Source organism: Daphnia pulicaria, chromosome 7 (assembly GCF_021234035.1).
Source record: "Daphnia pulicaria isolate SC F1-1A chromosome 7, SC_F0-13Bv2, whole genome shotgun sequence".
Classification (NCBI taxonomy): Eukaryota; Metazoa; Arthropoda; class Branchiopoda; order Diplostraca; family Daphniidae; genus Daphnia; species Daphnia pulicaria.
In genome coordinates this window covers 174,814-201,286 of record NC_060919.1, presented here as the reverse complement: position 1 = coordinate 201,286, position 26,473 = coordinate 174,814, and the positions used below count along the sequence as shown (strand labels likewise).

At 46.4% G+C, this 26,473-nt stretch overlaps 49 non-coding genes across 49 annotated transcripts; 18 read left to right on the top strand and 31 right to left on the bottom strand.

Annotated features, from left to right (window-relative positions):
- The first annotated feature begins 118 nt into the window (after positions 1 to 118).
- Positions 119 to 190, top strand: Trnap-agg. The gene has a single exon. It is a non-coding gene; the product is annotated as a tRNA-Pro (tRNA).
- Positions 191 to 811: 621 nt separating this feature from the next.
- Trnaf-gaa lies at positions 812 to 884 on the bottom strand. Its single transcript has one exon. It is a non-coding gene; the product is annotated as a tRNA-Phe (tRNA).
- Positions 885 to 1,036: 152 nt separating this feature from the next.
- On the top strand, positions 1,037 to 1,108 carry Trnap-agg. Its single transcript has one exon. It is a non-coding gene; the product is annotated as a tRNA-Pro (tRNA).
- An 832-nt stretch (positions 1,109 to 1,940) lies between these two features.
- Trnap-agg lies at positions 1,941 to 2,012 on the top strand. The gene has a single exon. It is a non-coding gene; the product is annotated as a tRNA-Pro (tRNA).
- Positions 2,013 to 2,530: 518 nt separating this feature from the next.
- On the bottom strand, positions 2,531 to 2,602 carry Trnae-uuc. The gene has a single exon. It is a non-coding gene; the product is annotated as a tRNA-Glu (tRNA).
- Positions 2,603 to 2,619: 17 nt separating this feature from the next.
- Positions 2,620 to 2,692, bottom strand: Trnaf-gaa. The gene has a single exon. It is a non-coding gene; the product is annotated as a tRNA-Phe (tRNA).
- Positions 2,693 to 2,844: 152 nt separating this feature from the next.
- On the top strand, positions 2,845 to 2,916 carry Trnap-agg. Its single transcript has one exon. It is a non-coding gene; the product is annotated as a tRNA-Pro (tRNA).
- Positions 2,917 to 3,523: 607 nt separating this feature from the next.
- Positions 3,524 to 3,596, bottom strand: Trnaf-gaa. Its single transcript has one exon. It is a non-coding gene; the product is annotated as a tRNA-Phe (tRNA).
- A 760-nt stretch (positions 3,597 to 4,356) lies between these two features.
- Trnae-uuc lies at positions 4,357 to 4,428 on the bottom strand. Its single transcript has one exon. It is a non-coding gene; the product is annotated as a tRNA-Glu (tRNA).
- A 17-nt stretch (positions 4,429 to 4,445) lies between these two features.
- On the bottom strand, positions 4,446 to 4,518 carry Trnaf-gaa. The gene has a single exon. It is a non-coding gene; the product is annotated as a tRNA-Phe (tRNA).
- Positions 4,519 to 5,349: 831 nt separating this feature from the next.
- Positions 5,350 to 5,422, bottom strand: Trnaf-gaa. The gene has a single exon. It is a non-coding gene; the product is annotated as a tRNA-Phe (tRNA).
- A 152-nt stretch (positions 5,423 to 5,574) lies between these two features.
- On the top strand, positions 5,575 to 5,646 carry Trnap-agg. Its single transcript has one exon. It is a non-coding gene; the product is annotated as a tRNA-Pro (tRNA).
- Positions 5,647 to 6,164: 518 nt separating this feature from the next.
- On the bottom strand, positions 6,165 to 6,236 carry Trnae-uuc. Its single transcript has one exon. It is a non-coding gene; the product is annotated as a tRNA-Glu (tRNA).
- A 17-nt stretch (positions 6,237 to 6,253) lies between these two features.
- Positions 6,254 to 6,326, bottom strand: Trnaf-gaa. Its single transcript has one exon. It is a non-coding gene; the product is annotated as a tRNA-Phe (tRNA).
- Positions 6,327 to 6,478: 152 nt separating this feature from the next.
- Positions 6,479 to 6,550, top strand: Trnap-agg. The gene has a single exon. It is a non-coding gene; the product is annotated as a tRNA-Pro (tRNA).
- A 607-nt stretch (positions 6,551 to 7,157) lies between these two features.
- On the bottom strand, positions 7,158 to 7,230 carry Trnaf-gaa. The gene has a single exon. It is a non-coding gene; the product is annotated as a tRNA-Phe (tRNA).
- Positions 7,231 to 8,061: 831 nt separating this feature from the next.
- Positions 8,062 to 8,134, bottom strand: Trnaf-gaa. Its single transcript has one exon. It is a non-coding gene; the product is annotated as a tRNA-Phe (tRNA).
- Positions 8,135 to 8,286: 152 nt separating this feature from the next.
- Trnap-agg lies at positions 8,287 to 8,358 on the top strand. The gene has a single exon. It is a non-coding gene; the product is annotated as a tRNA-Pro (tRNA).
- Positions 8,359 to 13,973: 5,615 nt separating this feature from the next.
- On the top strand, positions 13,974 to 14,045 carry Trnap-agg. Its single transcript has one exon. It is a non-coding gene; the product is annotated as a tRNA-Pro (tRNA).
- An 832-nt stretch (positions 14,046 to 14,877) lies between these two features.
- Positions 14,878 to 14,949, top strand: Trnap-agg. Its single transcript has one exon. It is a non-coding gene; the product is annotated as a tRNA-Pro (tRNA).
- Positions 14,950 to 15,556: 607 nt separating this feature from the next.
- Trnaf-gaa lies at positions 15,557 to 15,629 on the bottom strand. Its single transcript has one exon. It is a non-coding gene; the product is annotated as a tRNA-Phe (tRNA).
- Positions 15,630 to 15,781: 152 nt separating this feature from the next.
- On the top strand, positions 15,782 to 15,853 carry Trnap-agg. Its single transcript has one exon. It is a non-coding gene; the product is annotated as a tRNA-Pro (tRNA).
- Positions 15,854 to 16,371: 518 nt separating this feature from the next.
- On the bottom strand, positions 16,372 to 16,443 carry Trnae-uuc. The gene has a single exon. It is a non-coding gene; the product is annotated as a tRNA-Glu (tRNA).
- Positions 16,444 to 16,460: 17 nt separating this feature from the next.
- Trnaf-gaa lies at positions 16,461 to 16,533 on the bottom strand. Its single transcript has one exon. It is a non-coding gene; the product is annotated as a tRNA-Phe (tRNA).
- Positions 16,534 to 16,685: 152 nt separating this feature from the next.
- On the top strand, positions 16,686 to 16,757 carry Trnah-aug. The gene has a single exon. It is a non-coding gene; the product is annotated as a tRNA-His (tRNA).
- A 518-nt stretch (positions 16,758 to 17,275) lies between these two features.
- Positions 17,276 to 17,347, bottom strand: Trnae-uuc. The gene has a single exon. It is a non-coding gene; the product is annotated as a tRNA-Glu (tRNA).
- Positions 17,348 to 17,589: 242 nt separating this feature from the next.
- Positions 17,590 to 17,661, top strand: Trnap-agg. Its single transcript has one exon. It is a non-coding gene; the product is annotated as a tRNA-Pro (tRNA).
- A 518-nt stretch (positions 17,662 to 18,179) lies between these two features.
- On the bottom strand, positions 18,180 to 18,251 carry Trnae-uuc. Its single transcript has one exon. It is a non-coding gene; the product is annotated as a tRNA-Glu (tRNA).
- Positions 18,252 to 18,268: 17 nt separating this feature from the next.
- Trnaf-gaa lies at positions 18,269 to 18,341 on the bottom strand. Its single transcript has one exon. It is a non-coding gene; the product is annotated as a tRNA-Phe (tRNA).
- Positions 18,342 to 19,083: 742 nt separating this feature from the next.
- On the bottom strand, positions 19,084 to 19,155 carry Trnae-uuc. The gene has a single exon. It is a non-coding gene; the product is annotated as a tRNA-Glu (tRNA).
- Positions 19,156 to 19,172: 17 nt separating this feature from the next.
- Trnaf-gaa lies at positions 19,173 to 19,245 on the bottom strand. Its single transcript has one exon. It is a non-coding gene; the product is annotated as a tRNA-Phe (tRNA).
- An 830-nt stretch (positions 19,246 to 20,075) lies between these two features.
- On the bottom strand, positions 20,076 to 20,148 carry Trnaf-gaa. The gene has a single exon. It is a non-coding gene; the product is annotated as a tRNA-Phe (tRNA).
- A 152-nt stretch (positions 20,149 to 20,300) lies between these two features.
- On the top strand, positions 20,301 to 20,372 carry Trnap-agg. Its single transcript has one exon. It is a non-coding gene; the product is annotated as a tRNA-Pro (tRNA).
- A 526-nt stretch (positions 20,373 to 20,898) lies between these two features.
- On the bottom strand, positions 20,899 to 20,970 carry Trnae-uuc. The gene has a single exon. It is a non-coding gene; the product is annotated as a tRNA-Glu (tRNA).
- A 17-nt stretch (positions 20,971 to 20,987) lies between these two features.
- Trnaf-gaa lies at positions 20,988 to 21,060 on the bottom strand. The gene has a single exon. It is a non-coding gene; the product is annotated as a tRNA-Phe (tRNA).
- A 152-nt stretch (positions 21,061 to 21,212) lies between these two features.
- Trnap-agg lies at positions 21,213 to 21,284 on the top strand. Its single transcript has one exon. It is a non-coding gene; the product is annotated as a tRNA-Pro (tRNA).
- Positions 21,285 to 21,802: 518 nt separating this feature from the next.
- On the bottom strand, positions 21,803 to 21,874 carry Trnae-uuc. The gene has a single exon. It is a non-coding gene; the product is annotated as a tRNA-Glu (tRNA).
- A 17-nt stretch (positions 21,875 to 21,891) lies between these two features.
- On the bottom strand, positions 21,892 to 21,964 carry Trnaf-gaa. The gene has a single exon. It is a non-coding gene; the product is annotated as a tRNA-Phe (tRNA).
- A 152-nt stretch (positions 21,965 to 22,116) lies between these two features.
- Positions 22,117 to 22,188, top strand: Trnap-agg. The gene has a single exon. It is a non-coding gene; the product is annotated as a tRNA-Pro (tRNA).
- Positions 22,189 to 22,706: 518 nt separating this feature from the next.
- Positions 22,707 to 22,778, bottom strand: Trnae-uuc. The gene has a single exon. It is a non-coding gene; the product is annotated as a tRNA-Glu (tRNA).
- A 17-nt stretch (positions 22,779 to 22,795) lies between these two features.
- On the bottom strand, positions 22,796 to 22,868 carry Trnaf-gaa. The gene has a single exon. It is a non-coding gene; the product is annotated as a tRNA-Phe (tRNA).
- A 152-nt stretch (positions 22,869 to 23,020) lies between these two features.
- Positions 23,021 to 23,092, top strand: Trnap-agg. Its single transcript has one exon. It is a non-coding gene; the product is annotated as a tRNA-Pro (tRNA).
- A 607-nt stretch (positions 23,093 to 23,699) lies between these two features.
- On the bottom strand, positions 23,700 to 23,772 carry Trnaf-gaa. The gene has a single exon. It is a non-coding gene; the product is annotated as a tRNA-Phe (tRNA).
- A 152-nt stretch (positions 23,773 to 23,924) lies between these two features.
- Trnap-agg lies at positions 23,925 to 23,996 on the top strand. The gene has a single exon. It is a non-coding gene; the product is annotated as a tRNA-Pro (tRNA).
- A 607-nt stretch (positions 23,997 to 24,603) lies between these two features.
- Positions 24,604 to 24,676, bottom strand: Trnaf-gaa. The gene has a single exon. It is a non-coding gene; the product is annotated as a tRNA-Phe (tRNA).
- Positions 24,677 to 25,418: 742 nt separating this feature from the next.
- Positions 25,419 to 25,490, bottom strand: Trnae-uuc. The gene has a single exon. It is a non-coding gene; the product is annotated as a tRNA-Glu (tRNA).
- A 17-nt stretch (positions 25,491 to 25,507) lies between these two features.
- Positions 25,508 to 25,580, bottom strand: Trnaf-gaa. Its single transcript has one exon. It is a non-coding gene; the product is annotated as a tRNA-Phe (tRNA).
- A 152-nt stretch (positions 25,581 to 25,732) lies between these two features.
- Positions 25,733 to 25,804, top strand: Trnap-agg. The gene has a single exon. It is a non-coding gene; the product is annotated as a tRNA-Pro (tRNA).
- Positions 25,805 to 26,322: 518 nt separating this feature from the next.
- Trnae-uuc lies at positions 26,323 to 26,394 on the bottom strand. The gene has a single exon. It is a non-coding gene; the product is annotated as a tRNA-Glu (tRNA).
- Between the last annotated feature and the right edge of the window lie 79 nt (positions 26,395 to 26,473).

The following is a 26,473-nucleotide window of genomic DNA, read 5'->3' as shown; positions in this document are numbered from 1 at the left end:
GGTGACGGCCAATCTTTTTCGTCACAGCTACAAAGTGAACCCAATCGCATAACTCAAAAGACAAGCAATTCACTTTAGACATAGACGCTCGAAACACATTTTGACACTCTTTGAACACGGCTCATTGGTCTAGTCGTATGATTCTCGCTTAGGGTGCGAGAGGTCCCGGGTTCGATTCCCGGATGAGCCCTAGAAGATCCATTCTGATTTTATTATTGTTGTCTATAATCACTTCAAGTGTTGCATTTCATGGGGATGTAGCTCAGATGGTAGAGCTTAGCATGCGAGAAGTACGGGGATCGATACCCTGCATCTCCAGTACCACATGTTTTGCCTAGCATTGCACAATTGCAGACTCTTTACGCCTCATAATGATCAGATGTGACCGTTTTTGCCTGGGACATTACGGGAAATCATCGATACCGACGCTTTGATCTTTTCCAATAATGCAATCTTTTTCGAAATACTGATTTTGACTCTCCCAAATACTACTAGATGGCAGGTACGAAAACTGCCACGCCGTCTGTTGCCTTCCACCCTACCGGGACCAACTCCAGAGGAACTTCCGCACCCCACACGGACCAACATCAAATTGGGATTATCTTTGCTGATTTCCAACTTGTTACTGTAACACCGGAAATATCCGCAAATAAACGAAAAGAATTGAAACAATAGAATTCCTGAATAAAACGTATCTCTCCGTTCCCATACCGGGATCTCCGTTCCCATACCGGGAATCGAACCCGAGCCTCTTGGGTGAAAGCCAGGTATCCTAGCCACTAGACCATATGGGATTTTGAACGAAGATTCCTGCCGAAACCCGGGATCGAACCAGGGACCTTTAGATCTTCAGTCTAACGCTCTCCCAACTGAGCTATTTCGGCACATTCAAAATGTAAATCGAACAAGAATAGTCCGGGTGACGGCCAATCTTTTTCGTCACAGCTACAAAGTGAACCCAATCGCATAACTCAAAAGACAAGCAATTCACTTTAGACATAGACGCTCGAAACACATTTTGACACTCTTTGAACACGGCTCATTGGTCTAGTCGTATGATTCTCGCTTAGGGTGCGAGAGGTCCCGGGTTCGATTCCCGGATGAGCCCTAGAAGATCCATTCTGATTTTATTATTGTTGTCTATAATCACTTCAAGTGTTGCATTTCATGGGGATGTAGCTCAGATGGTAGAGCGCTCGCTTAGCATGCGAGAAGTACGGGGATCGATACCCTGCATCTCCAGTACCACATGTTTTGCCTAGCATTGCACAATTGCAGACTCTTTACGCCTCATAATGATCAGATGTGACCGTTTTTGCCTGGGACATTACGGGAAATCATCGATACCGACGCTTTGATCTTTTCCAATAATGCAATCTTTTTCGAAATACTGATTTTGACTCTCCCAAATACTACTAGATGGCAGGTACGAAAACTGCCACGCCGTCTGTTGCCTTCCACCCTACCGGGACCAACTCCAGAGGAACTTCCGCACCCCACACGGACCAACATCAAATTGGGATTATCTTTGCTGATTTCCAACTTGTTACTGTAACACCGGAAATATCCGCAAATAAACGAAAAGAATTGAAACAATAGAATTCCTGAATAAAACGTATCTCTCCGTTCCCATACCGGGAATCGAACCGAAGCCTCCTGGGTGAAAGCCAGGTATCCTAGCTACTAGACCATATGGGATTTTGAACGAAGATTCCTGCCGAAACCCAGGATCAAACCAGGGACCTTTAGATCTTCAGTCTAACGCTCTCCCAACTGAGCTATTTCGGCACATTCAAAATGTAAATCAAACAAGAATAGTCCGGGTGACGGCCAATCTTTTTCGTCACAGCTACAAAGTGAACCCAATCGCATAACTCAAAAGACAAGCAATTCACTTTAGACATAGACGCTCGAAACACATTTTGACACTCTTTGAACACGGCTCATTGGTCTAGTCGTATGATTCTCGCTTAGGGTGCGAGAGGTCCCGGGTTCGATTCCCGGATGAGCCCTAGAAGATCAATTCTGATTTTATTATTGTTGTCTATAATCACTTCAAGTGTTGCATTTCATGGGGATGTAGCTCAGATGGTAGAGCGCTCGCTTAGCATGCGAGAAGTACGGGGATCGATACCCTGCATCTCCAGTACCACATGTTTTGCCTAGCATTGCACAATTGCAGACTCTTTACGCCTCATAATGATCAGATGTGACCGTTTTTGCCTGGGACATTACGGGAAATCATCGATACCGACGCTTTGATCTTTTCCAATAATGCAATCTTTTTCGAAATACTGATTTTGACTCTCCCAAATACTACTAGATGGCAGGTACGAAAACTGCCACGCCGTCTGTTGCCTTCCACCCTACCGGGACCAACTCCAGAGGAACTTCCGCACCCCACACGGACCAACATCAAATTGGGATTATCTTTGCTGATTTCCAACTTGTTACTGTAACACCGGAAATATCCGCAAATAAACGAAAAGAATTGAAACAATAGAATTCCTGAATAAAACGTATCTCTCCGTTCCCATACCGGGAATCGAACCCGAGCCTCCTGGGTGAAAGCCAGGTATCCTAGCCACTAGACCATATGGGATTTTGAACGAAGATTCCTGCCGAAACCCGGGATCGAACCAGGGACCTTTAGATCTTCAGTCTAACGCTCTCCCAACTGAGCTATTTCGGCACATTCAAAATGTAAATCAAACAAGAATAGTCCGGGTGACGGCCAATCTTTTTCGTCACAGCTACAAAGTGAACCCAATCGCATAACTCAAAAGACAAGCAATTCACTTTAGACATAGACGCTCGAAACACATTTTGACACTCTTTGAACACGGCTCATTGGTCTAGTCGTATGATTCTCGCTTAGGGTGCGAGAGGTCCCGGGTTCGATTCCCGGATGAGCCCTAGAAGATCCATTCTGATTTTATTATTGTTGTCTATAATCACTTCAAGTGTTGCATTTCATGGGGATGTAGCTCAGATGGTAGAGCGCTCGCTTAGCATGCGAGAAGTACGGGGATCGATACCCTGCATCTCCAGTACCACATGTTTTGCCTAGCATTGCACAATTGCAGACTCTTTACGCCTCATAATGATCAGATGTGACCGTTTTTGCCTGGGACATTACGGGAAATCATCGATACCGACGCTTTGATCTTTTCCAATAATGCAATCTTTTTCGAAATACTGATTTTGACTCTCCCAAATACTACTAGATGGCAGGTACGAAAACTGCCACGCCGTCTGTTGCCTTCCACCCTACCGGGACCAACTCCAGAGGAACTTCCGCACCCCACACGGACCAACATCAAATTGGGATTATCTTTGCTGATTTCCAACTTGTTACTGTAACACCGGAAATATCCGCAAATAAACGAAAAGAATTGAAACAATAGAATTCCTGAATAAAACGTATCTCTCCGTTCCCATACCAGGAATCGAACCCGAGCCTCCTGGGTGAAAGCCAGGTATCCTAGCCACTAGACCATATGGGATTTTGAACGAAGATTCCTGCCGAAACCCGGGATCGAACCAGGGACCTTTAGATCTTCAGTCTAACGCTCTCCCAACTGAGCTATTTCGGCACATTCAAAATGTAAATCAAACAAGAATAGTCCGGGTGACGGCCAATCTTTTTCGTCACAGCTACAAAGTGAACCCAATCGCATAACTCAAAAGACAAGCAATTCACTTTAGACATAGACGCTCGAAACACATTTTGACACTCTTTGAACACGGCTCATTGGTCTAGTCGTATGATTCTCGCTTGGGGGGGGGGGAGGTGCGAGGGTGCGAGAGGTTCCGGGTTCGATTCCCGGATGAGCCCTAGAAGATCCATTCTGATTTTATTATTGTTGTCTATAATCACTTCAAGTGTTGCATTTCATGGGGATGTAGCTCAGATGGTAGAGCGCTCGCTTAGCATGCGAGAAGTACGGGGACCGATACCCTGCATCTCCAGTACCACATGTTTTGCCTAGCATTGCACAATTGCAGACTCTTTACGCCTCATAATGATCAGATGTGACCGTTTTTGCCTGGGACATTACGGGAAATCATCGATACCGACGCTTTGATCTTTTCCAATAATGCAATCTTTTTCGAAATACTGATTTTGACTCTCCCAAATACTACTAGATGGCAGGTACGAAAACTGCCACGCCGTCTGTTGCCTTCCACCCTACCGGGACCAACTCCAGAGGAACTTCCGCACCCCACACGGACCAACATCAAATTGGGATTATCTTTGCTGATTTCCAACTTGTTACTGTAACACCGGAAATATCCGCAAATAAACGAAAAGAATTGAAACAATAGAATTCCTGAATAAAACGTATCTCTCCGTTCCCATACCGGGAATCGAACCCGAGCCTCCTGGGTGAAAGCCAGGTATCCTAGCCACTAGACCATATGGGATTTTGAACGAAGATTCCTGCCGAAACCCGGGATCGAACCAGGGACCTTTAGATCTTCAGTCTAACGCTCTCCCAACTGAGCTATTTCGGCACATTCAAAATGTAAATCAAACAAGAATAGTCCGGGTGACGGCCAATCTTTTTCGTCACAGCTACAAAGTGAACCCAATCGCATAACTCAAAAGACAAGCAATTCACTTTAGACATAGACGCTCGAAACACATTTTGACACTCTTTGAACACGGCCCATTGGTCTAGTCGTATGATTCTCGCTTAGGGTGCGAGAGGTCCCGTGTTCGATTCCCGGATGAGCCCTAGAAGATCCTTTCTGATTTTATTATTGTTGTCTATAATCACTTCAAGTGTTGCATTTCATGGGGATGTAGCTCAGATGGTAGAGCGCTCGCTTAGCATGCGAGAAGTACGGGGATCGATACCCTGCATCTCCAGTACCACATGTTTTGCCTAGCATTGCACAATTGCAGACTCTTTACGCCTCATAATGATCAGATGTGACCGTTTTTGCCTGGGACATTACGGGAAATCATCGATACCGACGCTTTGATCTTTTCCAAAAATGCAATCTTTTTCGAAATACTGATTTTGACTCTCCCAAATACTACTAGATGGCAGGTACGAAAACTGCCACGCCGTCTGTTGCCTTCCACCCTACCGGGACCAACTCCAGAGGAACTTCCGCACCCCACACGGACCAACATCAAATTGGGATTATCTTTGCTGATTTCCAACTTGTTACTGTAACACCGGAAATATCCGCAAATAAACGAAAAGAATTGAAACAATAGAATTCCTGAATAAAACGTATCTCTCCGTTCCCATACCGGGAATCGAACCCAAGCCTCCTGGGTGAAAGCCAGGTATCCTAGACACTAGACCATATGGGATTTTGAACGAAGATTCCTGCCGAAACCCGGGATCGAACCAGGGACCTTTAGATCTTCAGTCTAACGCTCTCCCAACTGAGCTATTTCGGCACATTCAAAATGTAAATCAAACAAGAATAGTCCGGGTGACGGCCAATCTTTTTCGTCACAGCTACAAAGTGAACCCAATCGCATAACTCAAAAGACAAGCAATTCACTTTAGACATAGACGCTCGAAACACATTTTGACACTCTTTGAACACGGCTCATTGGTCTAGTCGTATGATTCTCGCTTAGGGTGCGAGAGGTCCCGGGTTCGATTCCCGGATGAGCCCTAGAAGATCCATTCTGATTTTATTATTGTTGTCTATAATCACTTCAAGTGTTGCATTTCATGGGGATGTAGCTCAGATGGTAGAGCGCTCGCTTAGCATGCGAGAAGTACGGGGATCGATACCCTGCATCTCCAGTACCACATGTTTTGCCTAGCATTGCACAATTGCAGACTCTTTACGCCTCATAATGATCAGATGTGACCGTTTTTGCCTGGGACATTACGGGAAATCATCGATACCGACGCTTTGATCTTTTCCAATAATGCAATCTTTTTCGAAATACTGATTTTGACTCTCCCAAATACTACTAGATGGCAGGTACGAAAACTGCCACGCCGTCTGTTGCCTTCCACCCTACCGGGACCAACTCCAGAGGAACTTCCGCACCCCACACGGACCAACATCAAATTGGGATTATCTTTGCTGATTTCCAACTTGTTACTGTAACACCGGAAATATCCGCAAATAAACGAAAAGAATTGAAACAATAGAATTCCTAAATAAAACGTATCTCTCCGTTCCCATATCGGGAATCGAACCCGAGCCTCCTGGGTGAAAGCCAGGTATCCTAGCCACTAGACCATATGGGATTTTGAACGAAGATTCCTGCCGAAACCCGGGATCGAACCAGGGACCTTTAGATCTTCAGTCTAACGCTCTCCCAACTGAGCTATTTCGGCACATTCAAAATGTAAATCAAACAAGAATATTCCGGGTGACGGCCAATCTTTTTCGTCACAGCTACAAAGTGAACCCAATCGCATAACTCAAAAGACAAGCAATTCACTTTAGACATAGACGCTCGAAACACATTTTGACACTCTTTGAACACGGCTCATTGGTCTAGTCGTATGATTCTCGCTTAGGGTGCGAGAGGTCCCGGGTTCGATTCCCGGATGAGCCCTAGAAGATCCATTCTGATTTTATTATTGTTGTCTATAATCACTTCAAGTGTTGCATTTCATGGGGATGTAGCTCAGATGGTAGAGCGCTCGCTTAGCATGCGAGAAGTACGGGGACCGATACCCTGCATCTCCAGTACCACATGTTTTGCCTAGCATTGCACAATTGCAGACTCTTTACGCCTCATAATGATCAGATGTGACCGTTTTTGCCTGGGACATTACGGGAAATCATCGATACCGACGCTTTGATCTTTTCCAATAATGCAATCTTTTTCGAAATACTGATTTTGACTCTCCCAAATACTACTAGATGGCAGGTACGAAAACTGCCACGCCGTCTGTTGCCTTCCACCCTACCGGGACCAACTCCAGAGGAACTTCCGCACCCCACACGGACCAACATCAAATTGGGATTATCTTTGCTGATTTCCAACTTGTTACTGTAACACCGGAAATATCCGCAAATAAACGAAAAGAATTGAAACAATAGAATTCCTGAATAAAACGTATCTCTCCGTACCCATACCGGGAATCGAACCCGAGCCTCCTGGGTGAAAGCCAGGTATCCTAGCCACTAGACCATATGGGATTTTGAACGAAGATTCCTGCCGAAACCCGGGATCGAACCAGGGACCTTTAGATCTTCAGTCTAACGCTCTCCCAACTGAGCTATTTCGGCACATTCAAAATGTAAATCAAACAAGAATAGTCCGGGTGACGGCCAATCTTTTTCGTCACAGCTACAAAGTGAACCCAATCGCATAACTCAAAAGACAAGCAATTCACTTTAGACATAGACGCTCGAAACACATTTTGACACTCTTTGAACACGGCCCATTGGTCTAGTCGTATGATTCTCGCTTAGGGTGCGAGAGGTCCCGGGTTCGATTCCCGGATGAGCCCTAGAAGATCCTTTCTGATTTTATTATTGTTGTCTATAATCACTTCAAGTGTTGCATTTCATGGGGATGTAGCTCAGATGGTAGAGCGCTCGCTTAGCATGCGAGAAGTACGGGGATCGATACCCTGCATCTCCAGTACCACATGTTTTGCCTAGCATTGCACAATTGCAGACTCTTTACGCCTCATAATGATCAGATGTGACCGTTTTTGCCTGGGACATTACGGGAAATCATCGATACCGACGCTTTGATCTTTTCCAAAAATGCAATCTTTTTCGAAATACTGATTTTGACTCTCCCAAATACTACTAGATGGCAGGTACGAAAACTGCCACGCCGTCTGTTGCCTTCCACCCTACCGGGACCAACTCCAGAGGAACTTCCGCACCCCACACGGACCAACATCAAATTGGGATTATCTTTGCTGATTTCCAACTTGTTACTGTAACACCGGAAATATCCGCAAATAAACGAAAAGAATTGAAACAATAGAATTCCTGAATAAAACGTATCTCTCCGTTCCCATACCGGGAATCGAACCCAAGCCTCCTGGGTGAAAGCCAGGTATCCTAGACACTAGACCATATGGGATTTTGAACGAAGATTCCTGCCGAAACCCGGGATCGAACCAGGGACCTTTAGATCTTCAGTCTAACGCTCTCCCAACTGAGCTATTTCGGCACATTCAAAATGTAAATCAAACAAGAATAGTCCGGGTGACGGCCAATCTTTTTCGTCACAGCTACAAAGTGAACCCAATCGCATAACTCAAAAGACAAGCAATTCACTTTAGACATAGACGCTCGAAACACATTTTGACACTCTTTGAACACGGCTCATTGGTCTAGTCGTATGATTCTCGCTTAGGGTGCGAGAGGTCCCGGGTTCGATTCCCGGATGAGCCCTAGAAGATCCATTCTGATTTTATTATTGTTGTCTATAATCACTTCAAGTGTTGCATTTCATGGGGATGTAGCTCAGATGGTAGAGCGCTCGCTTAGCATGCGAGAAGTACGGGGATCGATACCCTGCATCTCCAGTACCACATGTTTTGCCTAGCATTGCACAATTGCAGACTCTTTACGCCTCATAATGATCAGATGTGACCGTTTTTGCCTGGGACATTACGGGAAATCATCGATACCGACGCTTTGATCTTTTCCAATAATGCAATCTTTTTCGAAATACTGATTTTGACTCTCCCAAATACTACTAGATGGCAGGTACGAAAACTGCCACGCCGTCTGTTGCCTTCCACCCTACCGGGACCAACTCCAGAGGAACTTCCGCACCCCACACGGACCAACATCAAATTGGGATTATCTTTGCTGATTTCCAACTTGTTACTGTAACACCGGAAATATCCGCAAATAAACGAAAAGAATTGAAACAATAGAATTCCTGAATAAAACGTATCTCTCCGTTCCCATACCGGGAATTTGTTTTTGAGTTGGAAACGTTCCTGTATTTACTGTGCCAAAACTAGATTATTATTTTACATTATACAAAATACAAAAAGCCGTCGCGTGGAAGTGTACGATGAAACTGAGATAGACAATGAGACCTTATTTTGAAACTGGAGATCACCATAATGACTTGCGGGGAGGGGGGGGGGACAATTCAGCTGTGTTAAAGACTCCGATTTAGAAACGTTGGACTAACTGCGTCCATTTGGACTCGTATTCTGCGATCGAAGGAAGCCGTTTTCTCTGTCTTGTTCGCCATGTGATATCCACGAAGACTGCGACAAGAAGGCGAGCCGGGGCGTCGAGTGGGAGTTGTCCTATATCGCCGTTGATCCAATTCGTCCAGGTGCCGGAGCAGCCTAGGGACTGTAGTTTGTTTTTGAGCCAGTGGATAGCCGTTGCACGCGACGGGCATCCAATCATGAGGTGCTCCGCTGATTCAATGTCACTTTTGCACCTATCACACTCGGGATTTATCGTACCATCTATACGATTGGCCCTGTCACGGGTATAGAGGAGCCGGTGATTGAAGAGGAAAAAGGAGTCTCGAACGGAGAAAGGTAGGCGCGGGATAGTCTTCCAGATGGTGTGCCAGTCGAGTGTCGGATGTGCCAATTCGACATGGCCTGGTTCAAACGACGTCCGGATGCGGGTGGAATAAATCTTCCGATGAGTGGAGAGGGGTGAAACTTCGCCTCCTACACCGGCTAGTTGTACAATGAGTCTGCGAGCCTCTTCCACATGACGGGGACGGTGGAAGAAGGCGACTGGGGCAGCCGTTACAGCATAAAGTCCCAGCAGGCCACGCGTGGGAAAAGCCAGCCAATACCGTAGGAGGAAACGATCCACCGTGTCAGGCCCCAGTAGAGAAGACAGGATTTGGCGTAGGAAAAGGGAGCCGAGGAAAAATTCGGTGTGAATCATCGCTAGGCCACCTTCATCGACGCTCCGATAGATGGTTCCAGGAGGGGGCCGTTCCAGCCGGCCGGCCCACAGAAATTTCAGGGCCGCTCGATTAATTTTCTCGATCAGCAGCGGTGGACAGGGAAGGACCTAGCCGACGTAAATGATTCTTGAGAAGGCCTCCACTTTCAGGAATGTGACTCGGTGAAAGAGGGTGAAGCAGCGACCGATATTTGAACGTAGCAGGCCCTGGAAATGGCCGAACGCCTTTTCCCACGTTCTGGAGGTTGTTTCCTCGACGGAATGAGAAAAGGGGATTCCAAGAAGGGTTAACTTATCGACTGCTTCCAACCATTGTAATGGCCAAGATGTGCGGCGGCTCCAGCCACCTAGTCCTAGTGCCTTAGTTTTTGTTTTGTTGAGACGGCTGGACGTCCATTTGCAAAATTCGCCGATCACTTGGTCACTTAAGATGATATCTTCGTCGTTGTCAGTAAAAACTGCCACATCGTCGACAAATGCACGCACGGCCACCTTTCTCCCCAAAAAAGAGATGCCGTTCATCGCCGTGGATAATCGGAGCAGCAGCGGTTCCAGGAATAACACATAAAGGTGTATGGAAAGGGGGCACCCTTGTCGTAGAGATGACAAGCAGTCTACCTTTCCAGCAATCGACTGGCCGTTCAGCAGGAACATTTTGGCGTCGGTGTAGAGCGTTTTAATCCACTTCACGAAAGGAGGGGGATATCCAAATTTTTCCATGATGTCCCAAAGAATATCGCGCTGTACTAGGTCGTACGCCTTGGCGAAATCAATCCCAATCACTACTCCTGGCACAGATGTAATCATCGGGCCCATTCCTAAATCGATGTTACGCTCTCCAACGAAGGCGAGGATGTCACGGTAAAGGGACAAGTTGTCACTAATTTTTCGGCCCGGTATGCCGCCACGTTGGGCGTCGCCTATCACCTGGGGAAGCGTCTTCTTCAGTCGTGCCGCCATTACACCCGCCATGATTTTATAATCACAGTTGAGCAGCGTTATGGGCCGGTAATCCGTGGCTTTTGTCGGGCTCTCACACTTCGGAATGAGGCGGACGAGGCCGACTGACTGGGACCCGGACACCCGTCCGTCGTGTAAAACTGAAGTGAACATTTCCAGAAACACGGGTCCAATAACATCCCAAAATTGTTTGTAGAAGTCGTAGGGGATGCCATCTTCTCCGGGACTTTTGTTAGAGGGCAGCCGTGTGACAACAGCAGTGAGGTCGATCAAAGTCGGCGGTGATGTTAAGTCCGGAATTTGAGGCCTGCTACCGACGCTGTCCAGGAAGGACGCCCCCAATTGAGGGTCGCCGGCGTGGGTCTGACCAAAAACCGATTGGAAACCGTTAGTGAGGGCGGCGTTGATTGCTCCCAGATCCGAGAGTTGTCCTTCCGCGTCGGTGTGTAGTTCCACGATGTTGACGCTCCGGCCGTTGCTCTTTTCCTTCCGGACATGAAATAGGGACGGGCTGTCGATGTCGCTATCCGTCACACTTCGGGACCTGATATTCGCTCCCATGAGGGCGCGGAGGTGCCACTCCCGCGCCTCCTCGCGCAAGGCTTGGAAGGTGGGCCAATCGAGTTCAGTCGTAGGGTCTGTAATTTCAGCCAGGCAGTTTTGATAGAATTGGCCCATTGCCTTGACCAAAGAAGCTCTTCGTCTGCAATAGCTTTGAGCAATCCTTTTAACACCCGGTTTGAAAACGGAGTCCCACCAAGTCACGACGTTGATGGATTTGAGCGGGAGAGCTACGGCGTGACTAATAAACGTCGTCAGCTGCCGACGAAACGCATCCTCCGACAATATTTTCGTATTGAGCTTCCAAATAGACGGTCGGGGAGGCCGAGGCGTTGGAAGTACCGGTAGGATCGAACAAGCGGCGTGAAGCACCGCATGGTCCGTCACGTACGTAGTATCGGTGGTAATCAGTGTGAACTCCTGGCGGATGGATCTGGAGCAGTAAATGCGGTCGATCCGCGCTGATCCACCCTGGTGGAAATAGGTGTGACCGGAGTCACGGGGCCGTAAGGCCTTCCATACATCCACCAGCTCCAATCCCCCCACCAAAGCCACTAACGCATGATCGACTGGGGTGGAAGGGGTTGTACCCGCCTTCCGGAGCCTGTCGCCCCGATCATCAACCGCGTTAAAATCACCCATGAGAACAATTGGCTCCTTTACACAGGACAAAAAAGCAGGCACAATCACACGGAAAAAGGTACTTCGTTCATCACGGAAAATTCTTCCCGAGGGGGCATAGAGAGAAACAAATGATACTGAACCAAGATTAACACAGAGGAGACGACCATCAGGGTCACACATATGAGATTGCACTTTCAGGGTTTTGGAAACTAACACGGCAGTACCCGCCTTGTTGGGGCCGGGTGAAGCGAAAACTTGAAATCGACTTTCGAGAATGGGGCACGAAGAGAATGCTACTTCTTGGAGGCAGATGACATCAAACTCATTTGAAACACAATAGTTGAGGAGTAGTTGGAGACGTTCCGGTGTGCTGATTCTAGCAATATTTATAGATGCGACCTTCATGATTAGTTTTGCGTTTTCGTCTGTTTTCTCGATCGCGTCCGTCTTCTCTTCGGCGATGCGGGCACGCTGGAACTTGATTGTTCTTTGGTGGACATGTCCTCCTCAAATTCGGACGCTGACATGTCTGTGTGGCCGTGCTCCCGTGCGAGGTCGATGAGCACTTCGCCTGTTGGCGTCAGTTCCGCCGAGAGAGTCTCCATTTCTTGGGATTCGGCCACTATTGCCGTCGACGACTCTGTCGAGGATGGGAAGATGGTCGGTGGTGTTTCTGGCACTAAAATCGTCTCATCACCCTCAGCCTTGTTTTGATTTTTCTTCCGTCTTGAGACCTCCGTCCAAGATCCAACCGGGAGAGGTGGGAATTCAGCCGGGGTGATCGGCGGCCTTGAAGTTGATTGAAGCGCTGCCGCCATCGACTTTTCCTTACCCCCATTGGGTTTCTGTGGTGCAATCTTCGGTGGTGCCGGTAATAGGCGGCTTTTCCGTGCAGGGCAGTCCAGAGCCATATGACCGGGGAGGTTGCACTCACGACACGTTACCGGCTGGTTGGCGTATCGGACGTACACTTTATGTTCACCAACTTGAAGATAGGAGGGTATCGGAGAGTTAAGCGTCATTCGAACCGTGAGTTGGCCGGTAAGACATGGAATCATTCCGGCTGTTGCTCCAGCATATCGGTCCCGGCGAAGGTCAAGTACCGTACCAAATTCACGCAACCGGACTTTCATAACTTCCATGTTGGCATTTGCTGGGTAATCAGAAACCCTCACAAAACGCTCCTCCACATTTGGGTCCTTGATGAGAACGTTGATCTGACGACCTTCAATACAGTGTTGTCGGGCGCCGCCATGTTGGTTTAGGATGGCCGTTACGTCCGCCGTTTTGAACAGTGTGACTCGGACGACCTGGTCGCCAACCAAAAGGACTGGTGCAATTGCCAGAATCTGGCTTTCGCTGAGTCCCAGACCGGTGACGAAACGGTGTACTGATAACAATTGAAGCCTCGGGAAAGGGTTGCCGAACCCGATCTCAAAGGTGTCCTCGTACCGCATGGCGAAGCAGAGCCTCAAGCCTAGCGTCGGGAGGGGGGGGGGGGTGGGGAAAGAAACACAAATTACACACTCCACCTGCACTAAAACTGTGCACTAAGTTAGTAGAAGCACAATAAACCACGTAGTGGCACAGGGCACGGTTGAAAAGGTCCAAATAACTGGTCTAGTGGCTTGGCCACCTGGCGGCTTGGGGAGCTCTCCAAAAACACGTCCGACGAGCCTCTTGGGTGAAAGCCAAGTATCCTAGCCACTAGACCATATGGGATTTTGAACGAAGATTCCTGCCGAAACCCGAGATCGAACCAGGGACCTTTAGATCTTCAGTCTAACGCTCTCCCAACTGAGCTATTTCGGCACATTCAAAATGTAAATCAAACAAGAATAGTCCGGGTGACGGCCAATCTTTTTCGTCACAGCTACAAAGTGAACCCAATCGCATAACTCAAAAGACAAGCAATTCACTTTAGACATAGACGCTCGAAACACATTTTGACACTCTTTGAACACGGCTCATTGGTCTAGTCGTATGATTCTCGCTTAGGGTGCGAGAGGTCCCGGGTTCGATTCCCGGATGAGCCCTAGAAGATCCATTCTGATTTTATTATTGTTGTCTATAATCACTTCAAGTGTTGCATTTCATGGGGATGTAGCTCAGATGGTAGAGCGCTCGCTTAGCATGCGAGAAGTACGGGGATCGATACCCTGCATCTCCAGTACCACATGTTTTGCCTAGCATTGCACAATTGCAGACTCTTTACGCCTCATAATGATCAGATGTGACCGTTTTTGCCTGGGACATTACGGGAAATCATCGATACCGACGCTTTGATCTTTTCCAATAATGCAATCTTTTTCGAAATACTGATTTTGACTCTCCCAAATACTACTAGATGGCAGGTACGAAAACTGCCACGCCGTCTGTTGCCTTCCACCCTACCGGGACCAACTCCAGAGGAACTTCCGCACCCCACACGGACCAACATCAAATTGGGATTATCTTTGCTGATTTCCAACTTGTTACTGTAACACCGGAAATATCCGCAAATAAACGAAAAGAATTGAAACAATAGAATTCCTGAATAAAAAGTATCTCTCCGTTCCCATACCGGTAATCGAACCCGAGCCTCCTGGGTGAAAGCCAGGTATCCTAGCCACTAGACCATATGGGATTTTGAACGAAGATTCCTGCCGAAACCCGTGATCGAACCAGGGACCTTTAGATCTTCAGTCTAACGCTCTCCCAAATGAGCTATTTCGGCACATTCAAAATGTAAATCAAACAAGAATAGTCCGGGTGACGGCCAATCTTTTTCGTCACAGCTACAAAGTGAACCCAATCGCATAACTCAAAAGACAAGCAATTCACTTTAGACATAGACGCTCGAAACACATTTTGACACTCTTTGAACACGGCTCATTGGTCTAGTCGTATGATTCTCGCTTAGGGTGCGAGAGGTCCCGGGTTCGATTCCCGGATGAGCCCTAGAAGATCCATTCTGATTTTATTATTGTTGTCTATAATCACTTCAAGTGTTGCATTTCATGGGGATGTAGCTCAGATGGTAGAGCGCTCGCTTAACATGCGAGAAGTACGGGGATCGATACCCTGCATCTCCAGTACCACATGTTTTGCCTAGCATTGCACAATTGCAGACTCTTTACGCCTCATAATGATCAGATGTGACCGTTTTTGCCTGGGACATTACGGGAAATCATCGATACCGACGCTTTGATCTTTTCCAATAATGCAATCTTTTTCGAAATACTGATTTTGACTCTCCCAAATACTACTAGATGGCAGGTACGAAAACTGCCACGCCGTCTGTTGCCTTCCACCCTACCGGGACCAACTCCAGAGGAACTTCCGCACCCCACACGGACCAACATCAAATTGGGATTATCTTTGCTGATTTCCAACTTGTTACTGTAACACCGGAAATATCCGCAAATAAACGAAAAGAATTGAAACAATAGAATTCCTGAATAAAACGTATCTCTCCGTTCCCATACCGGGAATCGAACCTGAGCCTCCTGGGTGAAAGCCAGGTATCCTAGCCACTAGACCATATGGGATTTTGAACGAAGATTCCTGCCGAAACCCGGGATCGAACCAGGGACCTTTAGATCTTCAGTCTAACGCTCTACCAACTGAGCTATTTCGGCACATTCAAAATGTAAATCAAACAAGAATAGTCCGGGTGACGGCCAATCTTTTTCGTCACAGCTACAAAGTGAACCCAATCGCATAACTCAAAAGACAAGCAATTCACTTTAGACATAGACGCTCGAAACACATTTTGACACTCTTTGAACACGGCTCATTGGTCTAGTCGTATGATTCTCGCTTAGGGTGCGAGAGGTCCCGGGTTCGATTCCCGGATGAGCCCTAGAAGATCCATTCTGATTTTATTATTGTTGTCTATAATCACTTCAAGTGTTGCATTTCATGGGAATGTAGCTCAGATGGTAGAGCGCTCGCTTAGCATGCGAGAAGTACGGGGATCGATACCCTGCATCTCCAGTACCACATGTTTTGCCTAGCATTGCACAATTGCAGACTCTTTACGCCTCATAATGATCAGATGTGACCGTTTTTGCCTGGGACATTACGGGAAATCATCGATACCGACGCTTTGATCTTTTCCAATAATGCAATCTTTTTCGAAATACTGATTTTGACTCTCCCAAATACTACTAGATGGCAGGTACGAAAACTGCCACGCCGTCTGTTGCCTTCCACCCTACCGGGACCAACTCCAGAGGAACTTCCGCACCCCACACGGACCAACATCAAATTGGGATTATCTTTGCTGATTTCCAACTTGTTACTGTAACACCGGAAATATCCGCAAATAAACGAAAAGAATTGAAACAATAGAATTCCTGAATAAAACGTATCTCTCCGTTCCCATACCGGGAATCGAACCCGAGCCTCCTGGGTGAAAGCCAGGTATCCTAGCCACTAGACCATATGGGATTTTGATCGAAGATTCCTGCCGAAACCCGGGATCGAACCAGGGACCTTTAGATCTTCAGTCTAACGCTCTCCCAACTGAGCTATTTCGGCACATTCAAAATGTAAATCAAACAAGAATAGTCCGGGTGACGGCCAATCTTTTTCGTCACAGCTACAAAGTGAACCCAATCGCATAACTCAAAAGACAAGCAATTCACTTTAGACATAGACGCTCGAAACACATTTTGACACTCTTTGAACACGGCTCATTGGTCTAGTCGTATGATTCTCGCTTATGGTGCGAGAGGTCCCGGGTTCGATTCCCGGATGAGCCCTAGAAGATCCATTCTGATTTTATTATTGTTGTCTATAATCACTTCAAGTGTTGCATTTCATGGGGATGTAGCTCAGATGGTAGAGCGCTCGCTTAGCATGCGAGAAGTACGGGGATCGATACCCTGCATCTCCAGTACCACATGTTTTGCCTAGCATTGCACAATTGCAGACTCTTTACGCCTCATAATGATCAGATGTGACCGTTTTTGCCTGGGACATTACGGGAAATCATCGATACCGACGCTTTGATCTTTTCCAATAATGCAATCTTTTTCGAAATACTGATTTTGACTCTCCCAAATACTACTAGATGGCAGGTACGAAAACTGCCACGCCGTCTGTTGCCTTCCACCCTACCGGGACCAACTCCAGAGGAACTTCCGCACCCCACACGGACCAACATCAAATTGGGATTATCTTTACTGATTTCCAACTTGTTACTGTAACACCGGAAATATCCGCAAATAAACGAAAATAATTGAAACAATAGAATTCCTGAATAAAACGTATCTCTCCGTTCCCATACCGGGAATCGAACCCGAGCCTCCTGGGTGAAAGCCAGGTATCCTAGCCACTAGACCATATGGGATTTTGAACGAAGATTCCTGCCGAAACCCGGGATCGAACCAGGGACCTTTAGATCTTCAGTGTAACGCTCTCCCAACTGAGCTATTTCGGCACATTCAAAATGTAAATCAAACAAGAATAGTCCGGGTGACGGCCAATCTTTTTCGTCACAGCTACAAAGTGAACCCAATCGCATAACTCAAAAGACAAGCAATTCACTTTAGACATAGACGCTCGAAACACATTTTGACACTCTTTGAACACGGCTCATTGGTCTAGTCGTATGATTCTCGCTTAGGGTGCGAGAGGTCCCGGGTTCGATTCCCGGATGAGCCCTAGAAGATCCATTCTGATTTTATTATTGTTGTCTATAATCACTTCAAGTGTTGCATTTCATGGGGATGTAGCTCAGATGGTAGAGCGCTCGCTTAGCATGCGAGAAGTACGGGGATCGATACCCTGCATCTCCAGTACCACATGTTTTGCCTAGCATTGCACAATTGCAGACTCTTTACGCCTCATAATGATCAGATGTGACCGTTTTTGCCTGGGACATTACGGGAAATCATCGATACCGACGCTTTGATCTTTTCCAATAATGCAATCTTTTTCGAAATACTGATTTTGACTCTCCCAAATACTACTAGATGGCAGGTACGAAAACTGCCACGCCGTCTGTTGCCTTCCACCCTACCGGGACCAACTCCAGAGGAACTTCCGCACCCCACACGGACCAACATCAAATTGGGATTATCTTTGCTGATTTCCAACTTGTTACTGTAACACCGGAAATATCCGCAAATAAACGAAAAGAATTGAAACAATAGAATTCCTGAATAAAACGTATCTCTCCGTTCCCATACCGGGAATCGAACCCGAGCCTCCTGGGTGAAAGCCAGGTATCCTAGCCACTAGACCATATGGGATTTTGATCGAAGATTCCTGCCGAAACCCGGGATCGAACCAGGGACCTTTAGATCTTCAGTCTAACGCTCTCCCAACTGAGCTATTTCGGCACATTCAAAATGTAAATCAAACAAGAATAGTTCGGGTGACGGCCAATCTTTTTCGTCACAGCTACAAAGTGAACCCAATCGCATAACTCAAAAGACAAGCAATTCACTTTAGACATAGACGCTCGAAACACATTTTGACACTCTTTGAACACGGCTCATTGGTCTAGTCGTATGATTCTCGCTTAGGGTGCGAGATGTCCCGGGTTCGATTCCCGGATGAGCCCTAGAAGATCCATTCTGATTTTATTATTGTTGTCTATAATCACTTCAAGTGTTGCATTTCATGGGGATGTAGCTCAGATGGTAGAGCGCTCGCTTAGCATGCGAGAAGTACGGGGATCGATACCCTGCATCTCCAGTACCACATGTTTTGCCTAGCATTGCACAATTGCAGACTCTTTACGCCTCATAATGATCAGATGTGACCGTTTTTGCCTGGGACATTACGGGAAATCATCGATACCGACGCTTTGATCTTTTCCAATAATGCAATCTTTTTCGAAATACTGATTTTGACTCTCCCAAATACTACTAGATGGCAGGTACGAAAACTGCCACGCCGTCTGTTGCCTTCCACCCTACCGGGACCAACTCCAGAGGAACTTCCGCACCCCACACGGACCAACATCAAATTGGGATTATCTTTGCTGATTTCCAACTTGTTACTGTAACACCGGAAATATCCGCAAATAAACGAAAAGAATTGAAACAATAGAATTCCTGAATAAAACATATCTCTCCGTTCCCATACCGGGAATCGAACCCGAGCCTCCTGGGTGAAAGCCAGGTATCCTAGCCACTAGACCATATGGGATTTTGAACGAAGATTCCTGCCGAAACCCGGGATCGAACCAGGGACCTTTAGATCTTCAGTCTAACGCTCTCCCAACTGAGCTATTTCGGCACATTCAAAATGTAAATCAAACAAGAATAGTCCGGGTGACGGCCAATCTTTTTCGTCACAGCTACAAAGTGAACCCAATCGCATAACTCAAAAGACAAGCAATTCACTTTAGACATAGACGCTCGAAACACATTTTGACACTCTTTGAACACGGCTCATTGGTCTAGTCGTATGATTCTCGCTTAGGGTGCGAGAGGTCCCGGGTTCGATTCCCGTATGAGCCCTAGAAAATCCATTCTGATCTTATTATTGTTGTCTATAATCACTTCAAGTGTTGCATTTCATGGGGATGTAGCTCAGATGGTAGAGCGCTCGCTTAGCATGCGAGAAGTACGGGGATCGATACCCTGCATCTCCAATACCACATGTTTTGCCTAGCATTGCACAATTGCAGACTCTTTACGCCTCATAATGATCAGATGTGACCGTTTTTGCCTTGGACATTACGGGAAATCATCGATACCGACGCTTTGATCTTTTCCAATAATGCAATCTTTTTCGAAATACTGATTTTGACTCTCCCAAATACTACTAGATGGCAGGTACGAAAACTGCCACGCCGTCTGTTGCCTTCCACCCTACCGGGACCAACTCCAGAGGAACTTCCGCACCCCACACGGACCAACATCAAATTGGGATTATCTTTGCTGATTTCCAACTTGTTACTGTAACACCGGAAATATCCGCAAATAAACGAAAAGAATTGAAACAATAGAATTCCTGAATAAAACGTATCTCTCCGTTCCCATACCGGGAATCGAACCCGAGCCTCCTGGGTGAAAGCCAGGTATCTAGCCACTAGACCATATGGGATTTTGAACGAAGATTCCTGCCGAAACCCGGGATCGAACCAGGGACCTTTAGATCTTCAGTCTAACGCTCTCCCAACTGAGCTATTTCGGCACGTTCAAAATGTAAATCAAACAAGAATAGTCCGGGTGACGGCCAATCTTTTTCGTCACAGCTACAAAGTGAACCCAATCGCATAACTCAAAAGACAAGCAATTCACTTTAGACATAGACGCTCGAAACACATTTTGACACTCTTTGAACACGGCTCATTGGTCTAGTCGTATGATTCTCGCTTAGGGTGCGAGAGGTCCCGGGTTCGATTCCCGGATGAGCCCTAGAAGATCCATTCTGATTTTATTATTGTTGTCTATAATCACTTCAAGTATTGCATTTCATGGGGATGTAGCTCAGATGGTAGAGCGCTCGCTTAGCATGCGAGAAGTACGGGGATCGATACCCTGCATCTCCAGTACCACATGTTTTGCCTAGCATTGCACAATTGCAGACTCTTTACGCCTCATAATGATCAGATGTGACCGTTTTTGCCTGGGACATTACGGGAAATCATCGATACCGACGCTTTGATCTTTTCCAATAATGCAATCTTTTTCGAAATACTGATTTTGACTCTCCCAAATACTACTAGATGGCAGGTACGAAAACTGCCACGCCGTCTGTTGCCTTCCACCCTACCGGGACCAACTCCAGAGGAACTTCCGCACCCCACACGGACCAACATCAAATTGGGATTATCTTTGCTGATTTCCAACTTGTTACTGTAACACCGGAAATATCCGCAAATAAACGAAAAGAATTGAAACAATAGAATTCCTAATTCAAAGAATAAAACGTATCTCTCCGTTCCCATACCGGGAATCGAACCCGAGCCTCCTGGGTGAAAGCCAGGTATCCTAGCCACTAGACCATATGGGATTTTGAACGAAGATTCCTGCCGAAACCCGGGATCGAACCAGGGACCTTTAGATCTTCAGTCTAACGCTCTCCCAACTGAGCTATTTCGGCACATTCAAAATGTAAATCAAACAAGAATAGTCCGGGTGACGGCCAATCTTTTTCGTCACAGCTACAAAGTGAACCCAATCGCATAACTCAAAAGACAAGCAATTCTCTTTAGACATAGACGCTCGAAACACATTTTGACACTCTTTGAACACGGCTCATTGGTCTAGTCGTATGATTCTCGCTTAGGGTGCGAGAGGTCCCGGGTTCGATTCCCGGATGAGCCCTAGAAGATCCATTCTGATTTTATTATTGTTGTCTATAATCACTTCAAGTGTTGCATTTCATGGGGATGTAGCTCAGATGGTAGAGCGCTCGCTTAGCATGCGAGAAGTACGGGGATCGATACCCTGCATCTCCAGTACCACATGTTTTGCCTAGCATTGCACAATTGCAGACTCTTTACGCCTCATAATGATCAGATGTGACCGTTTTTGCCTGGGACATTACGGGAAATCATCGATACCGACGCTTTGATCTTTTCCAATAATGCAATCTTTTTCGAAATACTGATTTTGACTCTCCCAAATACTACTAGATGGCAGGTACGAAAACTGCCACGCCGTCTGTTGCCTTCCACCCTACCGGGACCAACTCCAGAGGAACTTCCGCACCCCACACGGACCAACATCAAATTGGGATTATCTTTGCTGATTTCCAACTTGTTACTGTAACACCGGAAATATCCGCAAATAAACGAAAAGAATTGAAACAATAGAATTCCTGAATAAAACGTATCTCTCCGTTCCCATACCGGGAATCGAACCCGAGCCTCCTGGGTGAAAGCCAGGTATCCTAGCCACTAGACCATATGGGATTTTGAACGAAGATTCCTGCCGAAACCCGGGATCGAACCAGGGACCTTTAGATCTTCAGTCTAACGCTCTCCCAACTGAGCTATTTCGGCACATTCAAAATGTAAATCAAACAAGAATAGTCCGGGTGACGGCCAATCTTTTTCGTCACAGCTACAAAGTGAACCCAATCGCATAACTCAAAAGACAAGCAATTCACTTTAGACATAGACGCTCGAAACACATTTTGACACTCTTTGAACACGGCTCATTGGTCTAGTCGTATGATTCTCGCTTAGGGTGCGAGAGGTCCCGGGTTCGATTCCCGGATGAGCCCTAGAAGATCCATTCTGATTTTATTATTGTTGTCTATAATCACTTCAAGTGTTGCATTTCATGGGGATGTAGCTCAGATGGTAGAGCGCTCGCTTAGCATGCGAGAAGTACGGGGATCGATACCCTGCATCTCCAGTACCACATGTTTTGCCTAGCATTGCACAATTGCAGACTCTTTACGCCTCATAATGATCAGATGTGACCGTTTTTGCCTGGGACATTACGGGAAATCATCGATACCGACGCTTTGATCTTTTCCAATAATGCAATCTTTTTCGAAATACTGATTTTGACTCTCCCAAATACTACTAGATGGCAGGTACGAAAACTGCCACGCCGTCTGTTGCCTTCCACCCTACCGGGACCAACTCCAGAGGAACTTCCGCACCCCACACGGACCAACATCAAATTGGGATTATCTTTGCTGATTTCCAACTTGTTACTGTAACACCGGAAATATCCGCAAATAAACGAAAAGAATTGAAACAATAGAATTCCTGAATAAAACGTATCTCTCCGTTCCCATACCGGGAATCGAACCCGAGCCTCCTGGGTGAAAGCCAGGTATCCTAGCCACTAGACCATATGGGATTTTGAACGAAGATTCCTGCCGAAACCCGGGATCGAACCAGGGACCTTTAGATCTTCAGTCTAACGCTCTCCCAACTGAGCTATTTCGGCACATTCAAAATGTAAATCAAACAAGAATAGTCCGGGTGACGGCCAATCTTTTTCGTCACAGCTACAAAGTGAACCCAATCGCATAACTCAAAAGACAAGCAATTCACTTTAGACATAGACGCTCGAAACACATTTTGACACTCTTTGAACACGGCTCATTGGTCTAGTCGTATGATTCTCGCTTAGGGTGCGAGAGGTCCCGGGTTCGATTCCCGGATGAGCCCTAGAAGATCCATTCTGATTTTATTATTGTTGTCTATAATCACTTCAAGTGTTGCATTTCATGGGGATGTAGCTCAGATGGTAGAGCGCTCGCTTAGCATGCGAGAAGTACGGGGATCGATACCCTGCATCTCCAGTACCACATGTTTTGCCTAGCATTGCACAATTGCAGACTCTTTACGCCTCATAATGATCAGATGTGACCGTTTTTGCCTGGGACATTACGGGAAATCATCGATACCGACGCTTTGATCTTTTCCAATAATGCAATCTTTTTCGAAATACTGATTTTGACTCTCCCAAATACTACTAGATGGCAGGTACGAAAACTGCCACGCCGTCTGTTGCCTTCCACCCTACCGGGACCAACTCCAGAGGAACTTCCGCACCCCACACGGACCAACATCAAATTGGGATTATCTTTGCTGATTTCCAACTTGTTACTGTAACACCGGAAATATCCGCAAATAAACGAAAAGAATTGAAACAATAGAATTCCTGAATAAAACGTATCTCTCCGTTCCCATACCGGGAATCGAACCCGAGCCTCCTGGGTGAAAGCCAGGAATCCTAGCCACTAGACCATATGGGATTTTGAACGAAGATTCCTGCCGAAACCCGGGATCGAACCAGGGACCTTTAGATCTTCAGTCTAACGCTCTCCCAACTGAGCTATTTCGGCACATTCAAAATGTAAATCAAACAAGAATAGTGCGGGTGACGGCCAATCTTTTTCGTCACAGCTACAAAGTGAACCCAATCGCATAACTCAAAAGACAAGCAATTCACTTTAGACATAGACGCTCGAAACACATTTTGACACTCTTTGAACACGGCTCATTGGTCTAGTCGTATGATTCTCGCTTAGGGTGCGAGAGGTCCCGGGTTCGATTCCCGGATGAGCCCTAGAAGATCCATTCTGATTTTATTATTGTTGTCTATAATCACTTCAAGTGTTGCATTTCATGGGGATGTAGCTCAGATGGTAGAGCGCTCGCTTAGCATGCGAGAAGTACGGGGATCGATACCCTGCATCTCCAGTACCACATGTTTTGCCTAGCATTGCACAATTGCAGACTCTTTACGCCTCATAATGATCAGATGTGACCGTTTTTGCCTGGGACATTACGGGAAATCATCGATACCGACGCTTTGATCTTTTCCAATAATGCAATCTTTTTCGAAATACTGATTTTGACTCTCCCAAATACTACTAGATGGCAGGTACGAAAACTGCCACGCCGTCTGTTGCCTTCCACCCTACCGGGACCAACTCCAGAGGAACTTCCGCACCCCACACGGACCAACATCAAATTGGGATTATCTTTGCTGATTTCCAACTTGTTACTGTAACACCGGAAATATCCGCAAATAAACGAAAAGAATTGAAACAATAGAATTCCTGAATAAAACGTATCTCTCCGTTCCCATACCGGGAATCGAACCCGAGCCTCCTTGGTGAAAGCCAGGTATCCTAGCCACTAGACCATATGGGATTTTGAACGAAGATTCCTGCCGAAACCCGGGATCGAACCAGGGACCTTTAGATCTTCAGTCTAACGCTCTCCCAACTGAGCTATTTCGGCACATTCAAAATGTAAATCAAACAAGAATAGTCCGGGTGACGGCCAATCTTTTTCGTCACAGCTACAAAGTGAACCCAATCGCATAACTCAAAAGACAAGCAATTCACTTTAGACATAGACGCTCGAAACACATTTTGACACTCTTTGAACACGGCTCATTGGTCTAGTCGTATGATTCTCGCGTAGGGTGCGAGAGGTCCCGGGTTCGATTCCCGGATGAGCCCTAGAAGATCCATTCTGATTTTATTATTGTTGTCTATAATCACTTCAAGTGTTGCATTTCATGGGGATGTAGCTCAGATGGTAGAGCGCTCGCTTAGCATGCGAGAAGTACGGGGATCGATACCCTGCATCTCCAGTACCACATGTTTTGCCTAGCATTGCGCAATTGCAGACTCTTTACGCCTCATAATGATCAGATGTGACCGTTTTTGCCTGGGACATTACGGGAAATCATCGATACCGACGCTTTGATCTTTTCCAATAATGCAATCTTTTTCGAAATACTGATTTTGACTCTCCCAAATACTACTAGATGGCAGGTACGAAAACTGCCACGCCGTCTGTTGCCTTCCACCCTACCGGGACCAACTCCAGAGGAACTTCCGCACCCCACACGGACCAACATCAAATTGGGATTATCTTTGCTGATTTCCAACTTGTTACTGTAACACCGGAAATATCCGCAAATAAACGAAAAGAATTGAAACAATAGAATTCCTGAATAAAACGTATCTCTCCGTTCCCATACCGGGAATCGAACCCGAGCCTCCTGGGTGAAAGCCAGGTATCCTAGCCACTAGACCATATGGGATTTTGAACGAAGATTCCTGCCGAAACCCGGGATCGAACCAGGGACCTTTAGATCTTCAGTCTAACGCTCTCCCAACTGAGCTATTTCGGCACATTCAAAATGTAAATCAAACAAGAATAGTCCGGGTGACGGCCAATCTTTTTCGTCACAGCTACAAAGTGAACCCAATCGCATAACTCAAAAGACAAGCAATTCACTTTAGACATAGACGCTCGAAACACATTTTGACACTCTTTGAACACGGCTCATTGGTCTAGTCGTATGATTCTCGCTTAGGGTGCGAGAGGTCCCGGGTTCGATTCCCGGATGAGCCCTAGAAGATCCATTCTGATTTTATTATTGTTGTCTATAATCACTTCAAGTATTGCATTTCATGGGGATGTAGCTCAGATGGTAGAGCGCTCGCTTAGCATGCGAGAAGTACGGGGATCGATACCCTGCATCTCCAGTACCACATGTTTTGCCTAGCATTGCACAATTGCAGACTCTTTACGCCTCATAATGATCAGATGTGACCGTTTTTGCCTGGGACATTACGGGAAATCATCGATACCGACGCTTTGATCTTTTCCAATAATGCAATCTTTTTCGAAATACTGATTTTGACTCTCCCAAATACTACTAGATGGCAGGTACGAAAACTGCCACGCCGTCTGTTGCCTTCCACCCTACCGGGACCAACTCCAGAGGAACTTCCGCACCCCACACGGACCAACATCAAATTGGGATTATCTTTGCTGATTTCCAACTTGTTACTGTAACACCGGAAATATCCGAAAATAAACGAAAAGAATTGAAACAATAGAATTCCTGAATAAAACGTATCTCTCCGTTCCCATACCGGGAATCGAACCCGAGCCTCCTGGGTGAAAGCCAGGTATCCTAGCCACTAGACCATATGGGATTTTGAACGAAGATTCCTGCCGAAACCCGGGATCGAACCAGAGACCTTTAGATCTTCAGTCTAACGCTCTCCCAACTGA